Here is an 11,524-nt window from a genome sequence, read left to right on the forward strand (position 1 = left end):
TTATCTTTCTCTGACTGGCTTATTTCGTTTAGCATAATGATCTCCAGTTCCATCCACGCTGTTACAAATGGTAAGAATTCCTTCTTTTTTACTATAGCACAGTATTCCATTGTGTAGATGTACCACAGTTTCTTAATCCACTCATCTGCTGATGGGTACTTAGGCTGTTTCCAAATCTTAGCTATTGTAAATTGTGCTGCTATGAACATAGGGGTGCATATATCCTTTCTGATTGGTGTTTCTAGTTTCTTGTGATATATGCCTAGAAGTTACATCACTGGTCAAATGGGAGTTCCATTTTTAGTTTTTTGAGGAAACTCCATACTGTTCTCCACAGTGGCTGCACCAGTCTGCATTCCCACCAGCAGTAGCAGGCTAATTTTTAAGTTGGTAATTTTGCATGGCCCGAGAATATTATAAATATCTAAATGGCCATTGGCAGAAAAAAGGTTCCCCACCCCTGATAAGCACAACAAGTTAGGAATTTATTTCTCTCATATGGAAGTCCAGAGGTAGGTGGTCCAGGGCTTGTGTGGTCCACAAAATTCTCAGGAACTCGGCGGCTTCTGTGTTATTGCTCCTCTGTGCATGGCCTTGGTGTTCAAGTTCACTGATGGACTAAGGTGGCATCTTTAGCTCCAGCCATGAGGTAGGAGGGACAACAGAGAAAGAAACAAAGGGCACATGCCAACTGTCATTCAAAAGAGGTTTCTAGAAGTTGCCACATGATGCTTTCACAGCATATGGCCACAGCTGCTTGCAAGGGAGACTGAAGTATAATCTTTATGCCAGTTAGCAACATACTTTAGTAAATCAGATCTATTACTAACAAAGCAGAAAAAAAGGTATTGGGAACAAGACAAGTAATAATTTGTATAATAATATAGCCTTGTCTAGAGTAGGATTCAATAAATACTGCTTTTATTTTAAATTTTTACATGGTATAAAACAGTGGTTATTTTTATGGGAGAAGAGAGTAGTCATTCTTAATAATAAAAGATAAGTTTTTTAAAAATTCAGTGATTTGCTTGGCCTTGGTGGCACAGTGGTTGAGTGTCGACCTATGAAACAGGAGGTCACGGTTCAGTTTCTGGGTCAGGGCACATGCCTGGGTTGTGGGCTTGTTCCCCAATCATGCAGGAGGCAGCTGATCAGTGAGTCTCTCTCATCATTGATCCTTCTCTCCTTCTCTCCTTCTCCCCCTTCCCCTCCCTCTCTGAAATCAATAAAGATATTTAAAAAAAATTCAGTGATTCAAATTTGTTTAGCATTTTAAGTGCTTCCTTCAGGTCCCATAATTACAACTAAGGAACTTTTTTTTTTTCTTTTTGTATAAACAGCAGTATTTTCTCTAAATCTCTACACTTGACTCATTGGCTTCAATAGTACAGGTGGGGGCAAAAGTAGGTTTACAGTTGTTCATATGGAACATAATACAATACATAATAATACAAGAATAAACTGTTTCGTGAACTCATCGTGCAAACCTACTTTTGCCCCACCCTGTATTTGAATCAAAAGTTTAAAACTAATAAAATTCAAAACTGTAATGAGCTACCATTTGACACACCTATTAAAATAGTTAAAATAATAAAATGTGGCAAGGATGTGGAGCAGTTGGAAGGCTCATGTGTTGCTGGTAGAAATGCATTATGGAAAATAAACTATTTTGGAAAACATTTTGGCAGTTGCTTGTAAAGTTAAACATTTTTTTAAATGATAAGACTCAGTAATCTCACTCTTAAGTATTTCCCTCGCAGGGAGATATTGACATATATACCCACAAAAACATGTATGCAAAGGTTTACAGCATCTTTATTCACAGTCACTAAAAACAGAACAATCAAAGTGTCCATTTACAGGAGAATGGATGGACAAATTCTGTTACATCCATACCATGGACCACTACTCAGAAACAAAAAGAAATGGGTTACTGACACATGCAGCAACATGAATAAATCGCAAAATAATTATTCTAAGTGAAAGAAACCAGAACCTAAAAGATTTCATTTATATAACATTCCTGAAAAGGTGAGACTACAGGGAAGAGACAAATTAGTGGTTGATAAAGGCTGGGAGTGAAGGAAGGAGATTGGTGATCAGAGGACACAAGGACCATTTTGGGGAGATAGAAATATTCTTCATCTTGATTGTGGTGGTAACTCTGCACCTAAATGTAGAGAATTTTATAGTACATGAATTACATTTCAATAAACCTGATCCAAAAAATTGTTTACATTTACAAAAAAAAAAGGCAACATAAAAAAGTGATTCTGATTTAAATTGATGTTTGGGATTTTTGCTTTAGATTAAGAAAATAGCAAAACCAGTTATTTCTAAAATCAAAGATTCATTTACAGCAGGGAATTAAATCTAGCTTCCAAGAATGGATTACTTTTACATTTTTCATTTTAGTTCAATATCTGCAATTGCTTGATGTGAAACACACAAATCTATTTAGGAAAATGCCTCTCTCTCAGCATTGTTTGCTGAGTGGCTCAGGTTATAGTCTACTGGGTATGAAGGGCTAAAAGGAATTATTTTTATAATGCAAAATGACATATCCTGTAGCCATGAAGATGATATGAGAAAATTCTGTAATTGTTCTGTTCTGGCAAAGATTAATAACAGCTCTCACAGATTTAAGATACAGCCTTTGCTTTCCTTACCACTTGGTAGGCTTACTGTACACTAGAACCAAAGGTATATCTGAGGAGGGTTGAGGAGACCATGGAGTGAAGAAATAGATGCACCTGAGTGAGGGCTAGGTGAAGGAGTGGGCTGAGGGGATGGAGAGGGTACAGGAAGAAAGTTAATCTCAAGGAAGAACCTAGCCTCTGAAGGTTAGGTCTAGTAGTGGAGGAAAGCACCACTGACAAATACAGAAATAAGTATGACAAGTGGACAGATCTGCGAAGTCCTCCTCCCCCACCCTCCCCGCCCCGGGAGCCTTAGAAGTCAGATGGCTTGTGAAGAAAAGGTAATTGTAAAACTGAGACAGGAAAAAGAGAGTTCTATGCAGAGGGAGAAGTGAGCAAAGCACTGGAATATGGAAAGTTCAGAGTAGACAGATGTGTGATGTGGTTTGAAGGACAAATGGGTGGTTATAGATCAGGCTGGTACATTCAAAGAGGTAGGCAGGAGTCAGCTCTGTGAGTTTCCGTGGATCTTCACCTCATTCTTTAAAAAATATATATATTTTTAATTAATTTCAGAGAGGAAGAGATAGAAACATCAATGATGAGAGCAAATCATTGATTGATAGCTTCCTGCACACCCCCTGCTGGGGATCGAGCCCACAACTCGGGAATCGAACTATGATCTCCTGGTTCATAGGTTGACGCTCAACCACTGAGCCATGCCAGCTGGGCTTCACCTCCTCTTTCCTGTAGGCAGGGGAGGGCCATTGGGGAAGTAATGCAATGATACTTGAATTTTGACTACATCCCATGGTAACTGAGGAGTGTGAGAGGATGTGTAGAATAAGAGATAGGAGTGAACAGTGGAGACTTTTAGTCCGTTTACAGATTGTTACCACAGTCCAGGTGAGAGATGATGGCCTGAAATGAGAAGCAGTAGCTATGGGGATGGAGTGGGACAATTTTGAGAGAGATATAGTACCTGCCTCAGGATAAGGTTCTGAGGAAGATGTAGAACTTTGAATAAGGGCAATCTTTAAGAACACGACTTCAAGGTTGTACTAGTATTACCAGCTGTCTCCAGCTTACTTCTGTAACCTCATCCATCACCACTGTCTCTCTGTTGTGATAATTGTAACCTGCATGTCTTTTTCCAAACGAACAACTTGTAAACCTACTTTTGCCCACTGGTGTGTGCGTGTGCGTGCGTGTGCGTGCGCGTGCATGTGTGTGCGTGCGTGTGTGTGTGCCTGTGTCTATAAGCTTTCTCCAAACCTGCTTTTGCGGCATTCTATTGGTTTTGGTAAGTTGTGTTTCCATTTTTGTTTTGAGGTATTCTTTATTCCCCTTTGATTTCTTCTTTGACCCATTGGTTGTTAAACGGTGTTTTAATTTCCACATATTTGTATATTTTCCAGCTCTTCTCTTGTTGGTTTCTAGTTTCATACCATGTGGTCAGAGAAGATACTTGATCTGATTTCAGTCTCCTTCAGTTTGCCGAGACTTGTTTTGCGGCCCATGATAGGCTCTGTCCTGGAGCACGTTTCACATGTGCTGGAGAAGAATGTGTGTTCTGCTTCTGTTGGATACAATATTCTACAAATGTCTGTTACATTTAGTATAATGTACCTCTCTTTTCTGGCAGGATGATCTATCCATTGCTGATTGTAGGTTGTTAAACTACCCTACAGTTATCTTATTATTGTCTTTTCCTCCTTTTGATCTGTTACTATTGGCTTAATATGTTTTGGTGCTCCAATATTGCTGTGTATATATTTATGATTGCTATATCTTTTTGATGAGTGGACCTCTTTATCATTGTGTATTGACCTTCTCTGTGTCCTTTTTAAAACCCTTTGTTTTTTGGCTGAGTCTATTTTGTCTGATAGAAATGTGGCTACTCCCACTTCCTTGTGGTTCCCACCTGCATGGAATATCTTTTTCCACCCCTTGACTCTGAGCCTGCATGAGCTGAAGTACCTCTCTTCTATGAGTAGGGTCTTGTTTTTTTACCCTTCCAGCTACTCTGTGACTTTTGATTGGTAAATTAAATTAATTTGCATCTAGAGTTATTGATATGTAAGAACTTAACTAATGCCATGCTTTTTGGTTATTCTGTACCCCATTCCATCCTCCCCCCCTCCCCCCCACTTTCTGTGTCCCTTTGTAAACTGGTGGTTTTCCATACTAGGTGTGCTGTTTCCCTTTTCTTTACTTTGTGCACCTACTCTAGGATTGTGCTTTGTGGTTACTGTGAGGGTTACATAAGACATCTCGAAGATAAAATGGTTCATTTTTAAGCTGATGGCAATTTATATTTACCCCCTTTATTATTTTGATGTCATTATTTAACTTTTTATATTGTGTATTAACTACAATTATAGTAACTATAATTAATTGTAATATTTTTCCCTTTGAGCTTTATACTACAGTTAAGTGGTTAATACAGCATCCTCATACAGAAAGAGTTTTCAAAATTTGACTGTATAATTCTCTAGGTAAGTTTTTATTTCTCTTTCATATCTGAAGGATAACTTTGCTAGATAGAGTATTCTTGGGTAACAATTGTTTTCATTCAATACTTTAGATATGTCGTTCTACTCTATCTTGGGTGTCTGATTCTCTCCCCTGGTTTGGGAAGTTCTCAGTCATTATTTCTTCAAATCGGCTATCTGCTCCCTTCTCTTGATTTTCTCCTTCTGGACCCTGATTATTCTAATATTTGTTTTAATGGTGTCCCATAGGTTGTGGAGGCTTTCTCTTTGCTCTTTTTTATTCTTTTTTTCTTTATTCTGCTTTAACTGGACCATTCTCTAACTCACTTATTCTACATTCCATTTGCCCTGCTCTACTACAAATGCTTTCTCATTTCATTTATTGAGTTCTTCAGCTCCAGAATTTCTGCTTGGCTCTTTTATATGATTTCTATCTCTTTGGTAAACATTTCTTTTTGAACCTACATATTTTTAATGATTTTATAAATTTTTTATCTGAGTTTTCTCTTGTTGAGTTTCTTTAGAAAAGCTATTTGGAATTCTTTATCAGCTAGAATGCAAAATTTCATGTCTCTGAATTTGGTTATTGAAGAAGTATCATCTTTTGGTGATGACATGCTGCCTTGATTCTTCATGTCCCTTGTAGTTTTGTGTTGTTACTTTCACATTTGAAGTAGCAGACACCTTTCTAAATCGTTGCTAGTTCCCTTCAGATGATAATTCTGTTCACTGGTGCTTTTATTATCCGGGGTTTTCCCTGCCTTTGTGTGGGTACACCTGTTCCATTCTTCTTGTTCCGTCTTGTGGCGGAATTCTTAAGATTTTTATGTCTTCTCTTATAATTCACCCGGCTGGGTAATGGAAATCTGTTTTGTGTTTGTTAGAAGTGGTGCTATAGCTCAAGTTTTAATTTTTGTTTTGTCCTCAGACCCTGGCTGTTTTCTGAGAGCACTCACCATCTATTGCCATACGTGAGCACAGGGAGTCAGCCCCAGGATGGGGGGATGTGTGGGTTCAGCACCAGGGTACTGGAAGTGTCTATGGACCTGGTAGGAAGATCCCTGGGTGTAGTATTCCCAGAGGCGCTTGAGTGGATTTCCTGCTGAGCTAACCAGCAGGAACTGAGTCCCTATTGATTTTTTACAGAGAGGAAGGGAGAGGGATAGAGAGTTAGAAACATCAATCAGCTGCCTCCTGCACACCCCCTTCTGGGGATGTGCCTGCAACCAAGGTACATGCCCTTGACTGGAATCGAACCTGGGACCCTTCAGTCCGCAGGCCGACACTCTATGCACTGAGCCAAACTGGTTAGGGCGCCATTTGATATTCTTATCTGTCTCCTTCCCAGTCTCCTCCCTCCTCCCAGTCCTCTGGGAGGTCCCATCTCAGTCCTCTGGGAGCTGCTGGAGAGAAATGGGTTTCTTCAGCTGTGTCCTGCACCACTGGGGAGCCAGGCCCTCACTCATCACTCTTCTATTTCCCTGTGGGAGAGTTGCTGCCTCCTGATAGTTCAACTCCATGCAGTGTTGCCTTGAGCTGGGGTGCGTGTGGCAGTGGTACTGAAATTCTTATCATCTCTCCTATACCCAAACCTTTTTTTCTTTTCCTTTTTTCTTCTCTACTGCTGGAATCTCTCCTCTGGTAGACTGGACTACTAAAACTTCTTTCTGGACTGAGGGTATCTGCCTAGATCAGCCCTTGCCAGGGTTTTTCTACCACCACGTTGAGAGGAGCTGGGGCAGGTAGCATTGCTTTGCTGGTCCCCCTGTACCAGGGTCTGTGTGCCTGTTCCTGGATGCACAGGTCGGGGGACTCCTCCCAGGTGCCTTGGCATATGTTGCTGTATCCCACAGCTCCTGCTAAGGCGCTTTGTTCATGCATGGATGTCTAATTCTTTGTTGAAAAGGGGACAAAAAGGAGGAATGTTTTATGTTGCCATGATGCTTATGTCACTTTTTTATACATTGTGAAATAATGACCACAGTCAAACTAATTAACATATCTGTCATCTAACATAGGTAACATTTTTGTAACAATTAAGATTTTACTCTCTTTGTGAACTTCTGGTATACAATACAGTATTATTAACTACTAGAGGCCCAGTGCATGAAATTCATGCATGGGTAGGGTCCCTAGGCCTGGCTGGCGATCAGAGCTGATTGGGGCCTTCCTTCCCTCTGCTGCCTTCCTTCGTTCCATGCTGACCCCTAGTGGTCAGCACATGGTTGAACTCCCGGTCAGCCAAACTATTGAGGGAACAATTTGCATATTAGCCTTTTATTAGCCTATAAAGGAAGGAAGGCCCTGGCCGGAGCTGGCAGCTGGCAGCCAGGGGAAGGAAGGCCCTGATCAGCCCTGATTGCTGGCCAGGCGTAGGGACCCTACCCGTGCATGAATTTTGTGCACCAGGCCTCTAGTATAGGATAGTCATGATGCTGTACATTAGATATCCAGAATTTATTTATCCTGCATAACTAAAACTTTGAACTCTTTTAATATTTCTCCATTATCCCCACCCCTCCACTTCCCTTCCCCTGGTGTCTATGAGTTTGACTATTTAGATTCCATGTATAAGTAATACCATATCATTTTTGCCTTTATGTGTCTGGCTTATCTCACTTAGCATAATGTCTTCAGCTCCACTCATGTTGTCACAAATGCCAAGATTTCTTTCATTTTTTTTTTTAAGGCTGAATGATATTTCATGGGGTATGTATATATGTATGTGTATAACATTTTCTTTATCATTCTTCTGTCAATGGACACTTAGAATTGTTCACATATCTTGGCTATTGTGAATAATGCTGCAATGACATGGAAGTGCAGGTATCTCTTTGAGGCAGTGGTTTCATATCCTTTGGACATGTACCCAGGAGAAGCATTGCTGGATCATATGGTTGTTCTATTTTTAATTTTTTGAGGAACCTCAATATTATTTTCCCTAATGGCTGTACCAGTTTACATTCCCACCAATAGTGTACAAGGGCTCCCTTTTCTACACATCTCCACATCCTCAATTTAAACACCCTGCACCTTGCACAGTCCTGGTATATAATATATACTTAATGTTTGCTGAATGACTGTATAACGAGAGGAGCATTGTTAAATCTGTCACTCTGTGAAGTTGTTCTGCTAATGTTGCTATATGTTATAGCGTTAAAAACATTTTTCTTAAATAAGAAATTTGCCTAAGGCTGCATTTTTGAGGATACTTTTATTTGGCCCCTAGAGGGAGCTCCAGCCTCCAGTAGAGGCCTTATCAGGACTTTGCAGGGTTTTCTTATTCCACGCCTAAGAGAAGAATGGAGAAGAATCTGTTCAGAGCAAACACATTTACTGGGCATGTTTCTGGGAGTGTGGATCTCTCTCGTGATCATACAGTCATAGAAAGACTAGTTCAAGGTTATTTATCTTTGGATCTGCCTCTGTCAGGAAGGCCTTGGGTTGTTAGACTTAGTCATCCATCGAACATGTGTTATTTGAAGGCTTCTGAGGTGCCAGGTACAGTTCCAGACGCTTGGAGTACAGCAGTAAACAAGTGGTAGGAGATCGCTGATTCCTGAAGAGCACAGCCTGGTCTGCCTTAGTCCTTACAAAGAGACTAAATACAGGCTCAACCTCAGCAAGCTTGCCAATTCCATAGCCTCCTAGTAACCTCAGGGAATCTGGGCCTTTACCACGCTGTTAAGGGTGGTTTATTAAATATAAATTGCCATTGTGTTAACATGAGACCAATGCCTCCCCACCATCAATTTCCTGTGAACAAAGCTGAATGGCCATGTGTGGGAATCTGATTGAACAAGCCCATCTATAGATCAGATAATAGGGTAGCTTGTAGAATTTTTCTAACAGGGACCAATAACTAACTTGGACCCATCAGATTCTCTTTCCTTGGCATTTGACTATGAGAAGCAAACATAATTGTTGTGCTGGTGGCAGGGGAATATTACCACAGTAAGTAAGAACTTTGAATAAGAAGAAATGTAGAGAGGATGATCATATCAATAGTGCTTACATCAGACAGGGGTTAAAGGATTAATTGGGATAATACATACAGAATATTTAGCGCATCCTAAAATATGGCTCTTACCTTCCTTGCTTCACAGGTGAGGAAACTGAGTGTATTAGTCAGAGTTCTAGAAATAGAACCTATGTTATATAAAAAGAGATTTCTTAAAAGCAACTGGCTCCTATGATAATGGAGGCTAAAAAGTCCCCTGATCTGCCATTAGCAAGCTGGAAACACAGGAGAGCCCGTGGTAGCTCCAGCCTGAGTCTCTGAGTCCTCAGGTCTCAGAATGAGAAGAGTCCATGGTCTAAGTTTCAGTGTGAGTTCAGAAGAACTGCCTCTCCTCCAGAATACAGGTGAGAGGATGCATTCTCTGTTATTCCACATAGGGAGGACAATCTGCTTTACTTAGTCTATCAATTCAAATGTTAATCTCATCCAGAAATACCCTCAGAGAGACACCCTGATTAATGTTTAACCAGATATCTGGGTACCACCTGACCCAGTCAATTTGATACATAAAATTAACCATCACAATGAAACTCAGAGAGCTTGAGTAACTTGCCTGTGTATGTACAGAGAACCAGTGGCAGATCTGGGATTTGAACTCAAGTTTCTAAATTCAAGTAGCTCTCTGGGAATGGGTAGAGTGAAGGACAGGGGTAGAGTTCCCTGAGGCAGGACAGGCTTAAAATGTTAGAGGCTATTGCCTGACTGGCATAGCTCAGTGGTTGAGTGTTGACGTATGAACCAGGAGGTCAGGGCACATGCATGGGTTGCAGGCTCAACCTAATGTGCTGGGATTCAATGATTAATAGAATGATTAATTCCATGATTAATAAGTCTCCCCTCTTGAAGTTGGTCATCTATTTGGGGAAAAGATTTGTAAATAGTGAATTGAGATTAGTCTTATAATGAAACTCCTCCCAGTCATAAAATTCTTGTTTTATAATATATAACATCAATCTGAATTTCTTTTTGGCAGAAGGGAAGGTATAGCTATAAAAAAATAAATTATTGATAAAATTTTTTTAAATATTCATTGTGCCCGGGGGCTTTCAGAAAAGTTGGACAGGGGAAGTGACATTTCAAGTAAGACTCAAAGTAGCCTAATGAAGTTGTATGCCAGGGACAAGGAGATATTCAATGAACGTTTCTTAAACGAATCAAAGATAAAAAGAAGCACTGGCCTTCCTTGATGCCCGTATATAGATGTTGTGCCTTTATAAAAGCTGACCATCCTATTTAAATCGTGTCCGCTCTGGTAGAAAAGGCCCTTTTGAAGCTTCGTTATAAAGTTGGCACAGTTGGCTAACTTAATAAGTGAATGCAGCATAAATGACCAAAGAAGCCCAATAAATTTATGTTGCTTGCACTAAAGCTTTGCAACGTATGATCAGGGCCCTGCAGCCTTTACTTCATGCTTCTGGTCATTTCATTAAGTCATCTGTAAGGATTAGGCGACAGATGTAAGGGAATTAACACCCTCCTAAATTAAGCATTCAGTATTTGTTCAAGATTAACTGCCTTTTAGTGTTACTTTTCTGAGTATTTTCAGGCCCTTCTTGAAGTCACAAGGACAGGACTAAAGCGAGAACTGGACCACTCTTTTCCTCATTCTCACCTCCTTAGCTTTGGGCATCACCATGGCAGCAGAGTAGCTCTGACTTAGCTGCAGGAGGCCCAACAGGGTTTCTCCAGTGTGGTCCATGGACCTGCTGGACATGCAAATCCCTGTCCCACTCAAACCAACTCGATAAACACCTTTGTAGGAGAGGCCTAGACTGTACAATTTTAACAAGCCCCCAAATGTTTGATTTTTTTCTCACATAAATGTTCTTAGTTTATTAATTCTCTCATGGAAAAAAGAAAAGAAAAATCTGCACAATGACCATAGATAGTCAGAAGAAACTGTACTCCTGATGTCCCATCTCCAGCTCACTTTTTGCCAGCACCAACAGTGACTTTCTTCATCCTGTTCTTGCGTTCCTTTCTCTGTTTTCTTCTTTTCATACAGGCCATGTCTTGCAAGTCTATGTTTGGGCTCATTTTTCTTTGCATAATCCAAGGAATCATAAATCATGCCAAACCCAGTTGTCATGTCACCACCAAATTGCCCTTGCACCTTTTGAAAAATCAATTGAAAACCAATGTGTTCCTCAGTTTCTGGTCTGTTTGTCCTGTTCCCTTGATCTGTTTGTCTATCCTGACACAAGCAACACACTTTCTTGATTACTTTAGTTTTCTAAGCCTGAAATCAGGTAGTGATAGTCATAAAATTTGGTCTTCTTTTTCAAAGTTAATTTGTCTATTCCCATCCTTTGTTTTCTGTATGAATTATAGAATCTGCTTGTCAATTTCTGTGTGTGTGTGGGGGGGGG

Source organism: Plecotus auritus (assembly GCF_963455305.1).
Source record: "Plecotus auritus genome assembly, chromosome: 11".
Taxonomy (NCBI): Eukaryota; Metazoa; Chordata; class Mammalia; order Chiroptera; family Vespertilionidae; genus Plecotus; species Plecotus auritus.